The sequence below is a fragment of the Erpetoichthys calabaricus genome, chromosome 12 (genome assembly GCF_900747795.2).
Source record: "Erpetoichthys calabaricus chromosome 12, fErpCal1.3, whole genome shotgun sequence".
Classification (NCBI taxonomy): domain Eukaryota; kingdom Metazoa; phylum Chordata; class Cladistia; order Polypteriformes; family Polypteridae; genus Erpetoichthys; species Erpetoichthys calabaricus.
In genome coordinates, this window is record NC_041405.2 from 36,779,193 (window position 1) to 36,792,338 (window position 13,146).

At 38.1% G+C, this 13,146-nt stretch overlaps 1 protein-coding gene across 1 annotated transcript in view; it reads right to left on the reverse strand.

Annotated features, from left to right (window-relative positions):
- Nucleotides 1–13,146, reverse strand: part of fgf16 (fibroblast growth factor 16) — a 73,674-nt gene that overhangs the window by 18,960 nt on the left and 41,568 nt on the right. The gene's annotated exons all lie outside the window — the stretch shown is intronic.

Sequence of the window (13,146 nt, forward strand, 5' to 3'; positions counted from 1 at the left end):
ATCCATTTGTTTATGTTGGAAGGTATATTTTGGATCTTTCCTCATTTGTAGAGAATGGGTTCCCATCATCTCGAGAAACAAACTGAATGTGTGTACATTAGAACAGTTTTAATGAGAACAAATCATTTCAGCAAAATAACCTTGTCAATGCTATGTTCCTAATTTGTTAAAAATAACTTCAAGAAGTGTTTTGAAGCTCCCTAAAGTTCTATTGTTTACCATATTATTTGTAGTACTAGGGTGTTGTACCGTGTTAGCCATTATGAATGTAGAGAAAAGCCAAGCAAAATGACACCTTTTATTGGCTAACTAGAAAGATTACAATATGCAAGCTTTCGAGGCAACTCAGGCCCCTTCTTCAGGCAAGATCTTGCCTGAAGAAGGGGCCTGAGTTGCCTCGAAAGCTTCCATATTATTTGGTAATTTATTTTATGTGTCTATGGTTCACTGTTTGCAAAAAAAAAACAAAAACATTTGAACATTTGTGAGAAACCTGTGCTCCTGTTGAAAAATGTATTTAGTGTACCATCTGAGATCCACTGTACTAATTTTCTTCATAATTTTAAACACTTTAAACCTGCCATCTCTTAATTTGCTTCAGGTTTAAAGGTTCAACTCCTTCAATCCTTTTTCATAGCTTAAACATCCGAGTTTTGGAATCAGCCTAATAATTCTTTTCCAGACTTTTTCTAGCTACACTGTGTCTTCTTTATAGCCTGGACACCAAATACATTGAATTGTGCACATTGAATTCCATACCAGGCCTCACTACAGTAGTTTGTTATATATCTTAAGTATAACCTCCCTTGATTTCTGCTCTACACATACAGTTAGGTCCATAAATATTTGGACAGAGACAACTTTTTTCTAATTTTGGTTCTGTACATTACCACAATGAATTTTAAATAAAACAACTCCTATACATCTGAAGTGCAGACTTTCAGCTTTAATTCAGTGGGGTGAACAAAACGATTGCATAAAAATGTGAGGCAACTAAAGCATTTTTTAAAACACAATCCCTTCATTTCAGGGGCTCAAAAGTAATTGGACAAATTAAATAACTGGAAATAAAATGTTCATTTCTAATACTTGGTTGAAAACCCTTTGCTGGCAATGACAGCCTGAAGTCTTGAACTCATGGACATCACCAGATGCTGGGTTTCCTCCTTTCTAATGCTCTGCCAGGCCTTTAATGCAGCGGCTTTCAGTTGCTGTTTGTTTGTGGGCCTTTCTGTCTGAAGTTTAGTCTTCAACAAGTGAAATGCCTGCTCAATTGGGTTAAGATCAGGTGACTGACTTGGCCATTCAAGAATTTTCCACTTCTTTGCTTTAATAAACTCCTGGGTTGCTTTGGCTGTATGTTTTGGGTCATTGTCCATCTGTATCACGAAACGCCGCCCAATCAATTTGACTGCATTTAGGTGGATTTGAGCAGACAGTATGTCTCTGAACACCTCAGAATTCATTCGGCTGCTTCTGTCCTGTGTCACATCATCAATAAACACTAGTGTCCCAGTGCCACTGGCAGCCATGCACGCCCAAGCCATCACACTGCCTCCACCGTGTTTTACAGATGATGTGGTATGCTTTGGATAATGAGATGTTCCACGCCTTCTCCATACTTTTTCCTTGCCATCATTCTGGTAGAGGTTGATCTTGGTTTCATGTGTCCAAAGAATGTTTTTCCAGAACTGTGCTGGCTTTTTTAGATGTTCTTTAGCAAAGTCCAATCTAGCCTTTCTATTCTTGAGGCTGATGAGTGGCTTGCACCTTGCAGTGCACCCTCTGTATTTACTTTCATGCAGTCTTCTCTTTATGGTAGACTTGGATATCGATACGCCTACCCCCTGGAGAGTGTTGTTCACTTGGTCAGCTGTAGTGAAGGGGTTTCTCTTCACCATGGAAATGATTCTGCGATCATCCACCACTGTTGTCTTCCGTGGACGTCCAGGTCTTTTTGCGTTGCTGAGTTCACCAGTGCTTGCTTTCTTTCTCAGGATGAACCAAACTGTAGATTTTGCCACTCGTAATATTGTAGCAATTTCTTGGATGGGTTTTTTCTGTTTTCGCAGCTTAAGGATGGCTTCTTTCACCTGCATGGAGAGCTCCTTTGACCACATGTTGTCTGTTCACAGCAAAATCTTCCGGATGCAAGCACCACACCTCAAATCAACTCCAGGCCTTTTATTTGCTTAATTGATAATGACATAACGACGGACTTGCCCACACCTGCCCATGAAATAGCCTTTGCGTCAATTGTCCAATTACTTTTGAGCCCCTGAAATGAAGGGATTATGTTAAAAAATGCTTTAGTTGCCTCACATTTTTATGCAATCGTTTTGTTCACCCCACTGAATTAAAGCTGAAAGTCTGCACTTCAACTGCATCTGAGTTGTTTCATTTAAAATTCATTGTGGTAATGTACAGAACCAAAATTAGAAAAAAGTTGTCTCTGTCCAAATATTTATGGACCTAACTGTAGCAGTACAGTATGCAGGTTTACCTTTACATTCTTTTTTTTTAGTGTTTTGGGGGCATATTTAGGGTTTAAAAATAGGCTTTTTTTTTTTTTTACCACATCCAAAATTTGTGGTTTTTCACAATTCACGGGTGCCCTAGGAATGTAACCCCCACAAATTTTGGGGGTGTACTGTATATGTGATAATGGGAAGAACATCAGAAGTATTTCTAAACCTTACCAGCTAAAATTCACAGTGTATATCTCTCTAGACAATTTAGCCAATGATGGAAAAAGAACTTCTCAATCAATATCTCAGAGAAGGATGTAATTCAGTTATTCATAATACACAATCTTCATCAATCTTTCCAAAGCATGGTATAATTCATGTTATAATTGTGTATAATATACATCTTTCAAGATGTAAATTGTCTAAAACTTACCAAGGACTGGACCATTACTGTGATCAATACCAGCTTAATAAGTCATCTTAAATTATGTGAGGAATTTCTGCTTATTTGTTTGATTGCGTGGGACTGACAATAACTCCTAATCCAAGAATGGCATTGTTTATGGTAACACTGGATGGATGGGATGTGTAACATTTACATTCACTGTCATTTTGTACATTACATTGTTTTAATGTCTTATCTTGTTCATTTGGAAAAACCGTAACATGCCCTCCATAACTCTGTACAATACGTAATATTATATATTATCTCAAAATGCAAAGAAAATGCCAAAAGCTTTTTTAGAATTTGATAAGGATTCATTAGTGCTGTTCTGAAATTAGGCTCAGTTGTGTACATAACTACTAGAACTGTGGAGGCTGAAGTTTTAAGCTCTTGTTGTGATTTATTTCATCTTACAACTCTACTGGAACTGATGTATTGACTGAGATTGTGCTTTACATATTGCAATGTGATCTTTATGCCCAATAAGAGTTAATAATAAAAAGGCCTGGTTAGACCTATGTGGTGAATAAAAAGATGCAGGGTTTGGCCAGAGATTGGCAGCCAGCCTTTGTTTTGTACGATTCTGTCTCTCCATTAATAACAGAGTTTTTTTGCTTCATGTGTTTTTTTTTGGACTCCTGAGCGCTAACAGGCTCTGGCACCATTTCTCTGTAAACAATAAAAGCGGCCTTTAGATACTTCAATAAGCTGCATGGTAAAGTCGTTAAAGTTTTTTTGCAATTAAGAACAAACTTTATAGTTTGATGTGCTTTGTGTAGCTTCATTCTTGATGAACAATATTATGATTCATTCTTTCAGCACTTCTAGCAACATGCCATTAGTGATAATGATAACTATTAAAATAAACTGTCAGGTAAAAAATGTATAGGAAAAGAGTTTTGTCTAACTATTAATTGAACTGAACTTGTAAGAATGTAATTTAAAGTGAATGACATAATTCTGCCATATTCTGAAATTTGCTTCATCCATGTTCCATGTTTGGCCCCGGCCAGTAGCTTGATGGGAGACCAACTAGGAAAAGCTTGTGTGGATTCCAATGCCCCTGTGCAGTGATGGGAACACCGTGCTGAAAAAATTGGTGCTGTCCTTTAGAAGAGATGTAAAACTGAGGAGATCATAATGACAATTCTGGATAAACCTATTGTTGTGATCCTTTCAGACAGCCTTGATATCTCAATCCCTCCTAACCCACTAACAGCTGTGTTCGGTGTTCTTCCAGACGGACTTGAAGTGGAAAAGGACAAGCAAACGGTAATTGCATTCACTACACTTTTGGCAGGCAGACTTATTCTGTTAAATTGGAAGAATCCTAACTCTCCTTTGATAAGTCAGTGGGAAACCAATGTTTTATATTATTTGAAACTGGAAAAAATCAAATTCTCAGTTAGAGGATCTGTACAAAATTTTTTCAAAACCTGGCAGGATCTGATCGATAATATTTTAGAATAAGAGAAACAACCATTACCGCATTTAACTCCCTTCTCCATCTCTTATTTACATATATATTTATTTCTCCCTTTCCTTTGCTTAATGTTGTCTTATTAAAAAGCCCTAAGCAATTCTCCTTTAGCTAAGCTCTCCTTCTCAGGGGTGGGGTTTGATTTGTTTGGGTTATAAATTGATCTGTTTGTATGGAATGATTACAATAAAAATTAATAAAATATAAAAAAAAAAAAAAACCTATTGTTGTGATGTGATATTTTGCATATAAGTTGATAAATATTTTGTATGTCTTTATTTGTAACTTAGGCAAAACTAAGTCAGGAAAGTGAATTTTATGACAGAGTTGGGGAAAGTGCCTGAAACAAGTTTGGCAAGTGATTCTCTGCTAAAGTCTCTCAGTCAACCCCCGCAAGAACGCCAGGCTGCCTAACTGCCAAGCTTTACCTTAACGTATGGTTTTGGGAGTGGCAGGTGTGAAGGTGTTCTATTCCCCCATTGGTCTGAGTATGGCTGTTTGGAACTGGCTTGTATCAGAAGCCTTTAAGTACCATGACGTTCTATTGGCTGTAGGGGTTGGACAGAAAAATCTATAAATTTGCTCGCTTACCTCACACTCTCTCTCTTACTAACATCTGATGAAGGAGCATCTCACACCATGAACTGAAAAAGACAACACAATGAAGACCACAGCTCGGCAGCCATATTGAGACAGGCATGCGGCCTGTTCTGAAGAGAGCTGACCACCAATGACGCCTTAACTAAGAGACATTTTAAGTAACTAACAAGTCTGTGTGCCACCTGAAACTACACATCAACATTTATCAGGTTGTATGGTTGCCAATAGTCAAATGTACTTTGCATATTGTTATTATTTATGAATATTATCAATAATACATTGTTTAAATTGTAACTTAACTCCTGCTTATCTTTTACTACACCTAACTGTCTGAGGTTATAGATGTAGGAGGGAAGGTGGGGAGAAATTATATGGTACAGTACCTTATAAACAGTGGTAAGTCTGGGAGATTTGAGGCATTCTGACAAAGGCTACATATTAATAATACAAAAGGGGAAAGTAGAATAATAAAACACTCTACCAAGACAAAACACCTATGAATACAGAATAATGATGCTAGGTGTGTGTTGGCACGTTTCCTGGCAGTATCAAGGAAAAGACAGGAACCAGCTGTGGATAAGACTCTGCTGTAGTGCATCACAAAGCGCGCGCACACACACACACACACACACACACACACATCTACACTCATTCATAATGCGCCATTTGTGAGATGCTAATTAACTACTTGTGATCATCTGTTAGATAGTAACAGAAAACCTCAGTATCTAGTGAAAGCCAACACAAATTCTACAACTCTTAAATGAAATTCTTAAGTACCACTCATTCTCCTTAATTGTGTTTAAGGTCAGTTGTCAATCTATATACTGCATTATTTGGGATCTCTGTTGAATTATATTTGGAAAGTGAGTAGTGCTGATGGCCGTATGAGATGCAAATGTTGACATTCATAGGTCTTACTAGAAAGAAGGAAGATTTTACGAGCTGAAGAGCAGGGTGATTCACCCAAACTGTAGTGTTTTAGGGTTTTAATAGGCAATACTACTTCCCTTTTCGCCTCAGATCTTTGAGAGATGTAAACTGATGAAACTGGAAAGCTTTCAAGAGACAATTTAGAGCTCAACAAAACTAACAGAGCACTCAACTGCTTTATGACAAGCAAGAAGTGAACAGCGAGAAACACTGTTCCCCAGCCTTTAGGCCTAAAGACCTCAGATCTTAATCAAGTCTTCTGTTAAGCCTGGTGAGTTAAAGGGTGATATTGATTTTTGTTTTTTAATAAAGTCTGCATTTCAGGTCTCTAAAAGAGAAGTGTATAGACCTTGTTAAGAAGACAAGTTTAACTGTTAAATTCATTCATTCATTGCCATTGAAAGACGAGGATATACGGAGACATTCCTAAGAAAATGCTGCAAGACAAAGTTTCCATTGTGACAAAATCAAAATTTTTCAGTTAAAACTGACGGTTGAAGAAACATTTTGTACATACGCATATACTCTCCAAGTGGTAATAAAGATTCCTAATAGGCTCCTGGTGTTAATTTTGCGTTGAATCTTGGACTGACAGATTACTTTGTTAAATATGACATCAGTGTATCAGGAAGATCAAACAAAAAACATTTAATCTAGTTGGACCAAATACCAGTATGAACTAACTGGGGGTTAAAGGGTCCCACATCACTAGTACCGTCATGTGAGATAAAGGAGTATGTAAAGGGACACTTCCAGATTAGAAACTGAAATGAATGTCTTTTAATTACTTTGATAACTGTCAAGCAGATCATAGGTACCAAAGCATATTATACTCAGAACAAGTATTAGGAGGCTCAGGAACCTGGAATATTGACTGCTATGTGCTTGAAACTCACCAAAGCCAATTAATTAGATATCGGAGTTATTATCTGTATTATCTTGAAAAGTACTGGAATAGAAAGTGCATTTAGAATACAGATTCTTGAAATGATCCTGATTTATTTGGATGTTTTCTGATTAGAGACTTTCAGAGTCTTGATGTTGTAAAAAAAATGATGATGATGATGATGATGAAGATATTCTGCTGCAGCACTGATGCTCAAATTTCTGGGGGCTACTTTTGGACAATAATGAGCTGATGGATCTACTTGTTACTTTTAATTACTTAGTAACAGCCACAAATTGTTTTTATTTTTGTCTGCTTTATTGCCCTTCAAGTTCAAATTTTATAAAATTGTGTTTAATATATACCGTGAAAGAGGGATAAACAACTGACAGAAAATATGACCATAAATAGATTGAATGTTACAAGCCCACCTTGTTTTAGGGTACAGGTGACATTACATGTTCATGACAAGTCTGTTGAATTCAGGCTTGTGCAATTTTTGAGAGTCTTATCTGTAAGTTTGTAGCCTCCCGGACTCTTAATGAGAATCATCACAGAATCCCGACTCACAGATTAAGGTAGACTCAAACATGATCAAACGTGAAGTGTCAAGTCTGCTGCATTTAGCTTACTGCAGTGCAGACTGTGTCCAAAGCATGTCCAGTTCCTACTCATTGAACCTGACTTTGATCAAATTGTTGCTCTATAACTGAATCATCTCCAGATTGAGTGGTGCCTCATCAATTCTTGGTAACATAGCCTGTGGAGGGCTTTGGACAGATAAGAGTAGTTAATTTTGAACTTTTGAACTATGCCTTCACATTCTCAAAGAGACTGATTATTAAATTGTGCCTCCATTGTTGAAAAAGCCATCTCATTCACAACGTTCGCGACATCTCACAGAATGGGAAAGGGCAACATTATATCCATTTACATCACCACAAAGTGTAAGACTCTGCGCAAACCATAGTCATCTTTTCATGTAAGTCTAAAATGCTTTCAACGCATCCTTACAGCCATGAGCAAAGCTGTCTAACTCACCAGGAAAAGCCTGGGTTGCTGCTGAGGCCAGCAGAGGTCGCTTACCCTGTGGTCTGTGTATGGATCCCAATGCAGTGACAGAGACACTGTGCTGTAAAAACAGGCTCTGTCCTTCAAATGAGATGTAAAACCGAGGTCCTGGCCCTCTGTGGTCATTAAAGATACCTGGGTAAAGAGCAGGGTGTATCCCAATGTCCTGGCTAAATTTCCCACCTCAGCCCAGTCATCCTGGCCCCCTAATCATCCCCTGTCTCTAACTGACTAACTGTCTCTCACCCCTTCACCACCTAACAGCTAATGTGTGGTGAGCATACTGGAGAAAAATGTTTGTCATTCAAGTGGATGCTACACATTAATAGTGGATGAAATGGCTCCCCACTCACTATGTAAAGTGCTTGGAGTTGGGGGAAAAGTGCTTTATAAATTTTAAGAATTATTACTATTTGCATGCTAAACCTTAAACTTTGCTATCTGCATTTTAAGCTTTCAATAGATAATATCCAAGAACAAATGTAGAACATGGATTGGTAGGCCAGTTTGATTTTGTAAATTGAGTAACAATTTTCCTGTGAGGGTTTGTAGTTGTGCACGTGACTTTGTGTCAAATGAGTGATTGCTCACGAGTTCCAAATGAGGCGCATTACCTTCATTGTGAGGCAACGTCAGTTACGGCACTATGGCCATGTGGTGCGATTCCCTGAGGGTGATCTGGCTCACAGGATCCTCACCGTTGAGGACCCGAGTGGCTGGACCAGGCCATGGGGATGCCCACATAGCGCCAGGCTGTGGCAGATGGATGGGCATTTCCAGGGGGTGGGACTGGACCACATGTCTGCCAGGGGGGTTGCCAACCAGGATCTTGAGCTGTTTTGTCATGTGGTGAGTGTGGCAACATGCAGTACCAGTGTAGCTCCCCAACCTGACCTGACCTGACCTGTGTAGGTTAACACTAGAATTACCAGAGCCTACGAAAAAACTTGTAGATCCGGCCCACCTTAAATCGCTTCTTAAATCCATTCGCACCTCTCCGCCAGCGTCTTTCGTCATCTAAATGTGCTGATATACACAAGCTGCAAGCAGCCAGCTATTCCATTCCCCCCACCGATTTAGAACATGCACGAACTTCTTCCAGCTCATGTTTTGATTGATTAAGATCAAATAAACACTTTCACAAAAGGTTCAAGAATGAAACGAAAGCTTCCATGAGATACTGGTGAGATTTGCTGACTCAGAGCATAACAGGCTTGCCATGCCTCAGAGACCCAAGTTCGAATCCCCGCTGGGCAGAAAATGTTTTTTTTTCAGGAATGACTTTATATATTTCGAAAAATCATTGTAATTGCCTGTCTGGCACCCCATAGGCACTGTATAATAGATATATAAAAAAAACAGCTAAGGGGATAGATATATAGATAGATAGATAGGAAGGAAGGAAAGGCACTATATGATAGGCAGACAGGGAAGCTGCTATATAATAATAAAATTCCTGTTATTACTATATAGATAGACAGGGAGTTCAGGCAGGCAGAGCGGCGAAAGTTAAAACGAAAAAGAAAAAAAACATTTTCTTCCCAGCGGGGATTCGAACTTGGGTCTCTAAGGCACGGCAAGCCTGTTATGATCTGAGTCAGCAAATCTTACCGGTACGCCACAGAAGCTGTCATTTCATTCTTGAACCTTTTGTGAAAGTGTTTATTTGATTTTTGGGCTTCAGGCTTCACACATTTTATTGTTTATGCCTACATTTTGTAACATTTATTACCAAAATATGAAAAAGTTACTGTTTTAACAATGTGTTTACACAGATTACTGCAGAAACGGAACACACATGAAATGCGTGTGTTCCAAATAACGATCTATTATTTCCACTCTAAAATTCCACTTCACTCACAGATAATCAATCAAAGCATGAGCTGGGAGAAGTTCGTGCATGTTCTAAGTCGGTGGGGGGATGGAATAGCCGGCTGCTTGCAGCTTGTGTATATCAACACATTTAGAGGACAAAAGACGCTGGCGGAGAGGTGCGAATGGATTTAAGAAGCGATTTAAGGTGGGCCGGATCTACAAATTTTTTTGTAGGCTCTGGTAATTCTAGTGTTAATGAGATGAGTTGGCTATAATGGGACAGGAGGACCAGCTTTGTCATCATTTATCTGTACAATGACAAAAGCCATCTGAGGACAGTTTAATTTGTCTCCTAAAAACAAATACCAGGGTTGTTGAAGGCATTTGTAATGAGCCCTTGAGAAAACATCATAGCAGAAGTAATGGAGTAACTAAACTCCATGTTATAACATCTACAGTAACACTGGAGTACTCCCTGAAAATCTATTCACTAGATTCTTTTAAATGAAGTGATAGCAAAGCCTACAACTTACATGGTTGGTTCAAGGATTGTTGTGATGGACTAGAAATGATCACAAATGCTACAAACGTTTTCTACACAAAAGAACATATGAATGTATGTTAGCCAGTGACTGCGTGCTAGTATGCAATCATAAGCTCTGAACAAGAAACAAAACTAAAAGACCAGCATGAACCTTGTAGTGATACAGCAGACTAACCCGAATTTCTTTTGTATGATGCAGAAAACTCCACTTAAGCAGTTTAACAGAACTGACTTAGCAGTTTTCTTTCTGATATTATACTCCAATGTAGGAGCTTCCCTTGGTAAGACACTAAGTTCCTCGATTTGGACAACACTGAATATATAAACTTATCTTTCAATCACTTGACTCGCACTTTTATCTAATGATGACCAGAAATCGTGTCAGACAGGGGTTAGTGGGGTAGATGACACAAGAGCAGACAGCATCTTTGATGTTCAGTACTAACAAAAAGTATGGAAAATAAAAAATGGGAATCCCCAGAGGGTCAACACCACTACGGAACAGCAACCACAGCAAACCTGCTGGATGGATGTGCTGAGTAAAACAGAACTAAGAAAGAAAATATAATGAACAAACAAAAACTGTGTGACTGTTTCGTGATCAATAATAGTGCTATCAATTGTGGTCTCAGCATAGTGGAGCTGGTGCATTGGCTGAGCAATAACACATATGTCTTAGTTTAGATGGGAAGAATGTTAAGCAGAGCTGTCAAACTCAGATCTGGATGGTAACAGTGGCTGCAGGTTTTCATTTTGATTACTTTCTGAGTTGGTAGTCAATTGCGGCTTCTAATGGAATAAATAGACTTCTATCATTTTAATTAAATTGCCTTTTAAAATTCAGTATATTTTTATTTCTTCTTTTTTTCCTTAAAATATAGGCCAAGGTAATGTAACACCTTACCTGTTAACTCATGGGTCTCAAACACTTCTGGAGGGGCCACCATTTGATCTCCAACCAATTTCCTATGTAAAAGCCAAATCTTGCTAGTAATTAAACACATTATTTAATTCTAAGGTTTGATTGCTTTTATTCTGCATACTAGACATTGCAAAACCTGTTGATTTTCTTTCATATGATAGCATCAAAATGTTTGTCTACCAGAACAGACTAATAGTTGAACAGAAAAAAGAAGCTACAAAAACTATTTTATTTGCACAGATATTATGTAATGGGATCAATTTAGTTTGATCTGTTGGTTCAGTTTACATTTCATCATTATTTCGCTCCCGGTTAAGAAAACAAAAGATAATTTAAGGTTCTGAATCTTAAGAGACAAGTCTATTCAAATCAAGAACAAAAGTGTGTTCAATGAGCAGCAGTTTGGATACTAATAAAGAAAGTGGCCTCAACAAAAACCTGCAGAATCGGAGTTTATCACACCTGACAATGTAATGGTGACTTTACAGAAACATACCTAACCTGTATTCTAATCTAGAATGATATTCTAACATCCCATAATAAAAGAAATGCTGCAATTACTTATTTAAATTTTACTATTTAGCTTTTTACACTACTGACCAAACCATTCTATTACACAAATCTGAAAACTTTAAGATGCTACCAGACAATACTCTTATACAAGGTGTGATCAAAAAATACGGTGAATGTTTTAAAAAAGAAACGTTTATGGCAATAAAAGATTTACAACTACTAGTCACCCTGAAAATACTCTCCTCCACTTTGAATGCACTTATCCCAACGCTCCTGCCACTTTGTGAAGCAGTTCTGAATGTTTTCTTTCGAGAGTCTCTTTAGTTGGGCTGTCAGGGCTGCCTGAATGTCCTCAATGGATTGAAATCGTTTGCCTTTCATGGTCATTTTCAATTTAGGGAACAGCCAAAAGTCACAGATCCGGCGAATAACGTGGATGCGGACACAGCGTAATGTTTTTATTCGACAGAAATTGTCATACTAGAAGGGATGTGTGACAAGGAGCTTGTCATGATGAAGAATGAAACCATTTCAACATTTTCCTCGATTATTGATGTTGAGGGACATCCTGATCTTTTCTCGTATTCAACAGAGTCAGATACATTACGAAATCGATCAAGCCACTTGTAAACGGTCTTAAAATCGCTTTATGGTGACACTGCACCGACAATTAACATTTGATGGGTTTCCTGAGATTTTTGCAATTTGAAACAAATTTCATGTTAATGTGTTGCTCGATATCCACTATTAACGACAAACTTGAAAAACACACTTGAACTCAACTGTGGCTCACAAACGACTGACAGTATCAAGTTGAAACGTGTCACAAATTCGGCTCTAGGATGGACCTGTCAGAACCAGCATTGAATTGTTTTGTGTTGCTCTTGGATGGTGCTCTGAATCAACATTCACCGTACTTTTGATCACACCTCGTATGTTTAGTTCATACTTACAGTGTTGATAAAAAAATACTCAGTATTCACTTCTTTGGAAGTTTCACATTTTAGTGTTTTTCTGTTATTGTCAAAAAAGGTGTTTTAAGCTTTTTAGAACACTAGACATATTTAGACAAGAACAGGCCATTCAGCCCAACAAAGCTTGCCACTGCTATCCACTTAACTCCTCCAAAATAGCATCAAGTCGAGTTTTGAAAGTCCCCGAAGTCCTACTGCCTACCACACTACTTGGTCACTTTATTCCATGAGTCAGTGGTTTTATGTGTGAAGAAAAACTTCGTAATGTTTGTGAGAAATTCACCCTTAACAAGTTTCCAACTCTGTTACTGTGTTCTTGATGAACTCATTTTAAAATAACAGTCTCAATGCACTGTACTAATTCCTTTCAGAATTTTAAACACTTCAGTCATGTCTCCTCTTAATCTTCTTTTGCTTAAAATGAAAAAGCTCAGCTCTTTTAACCTTTCCTTATTCATCCCCTGTATCCCTGGAATCAGCCTAGTTGCTCTCCCC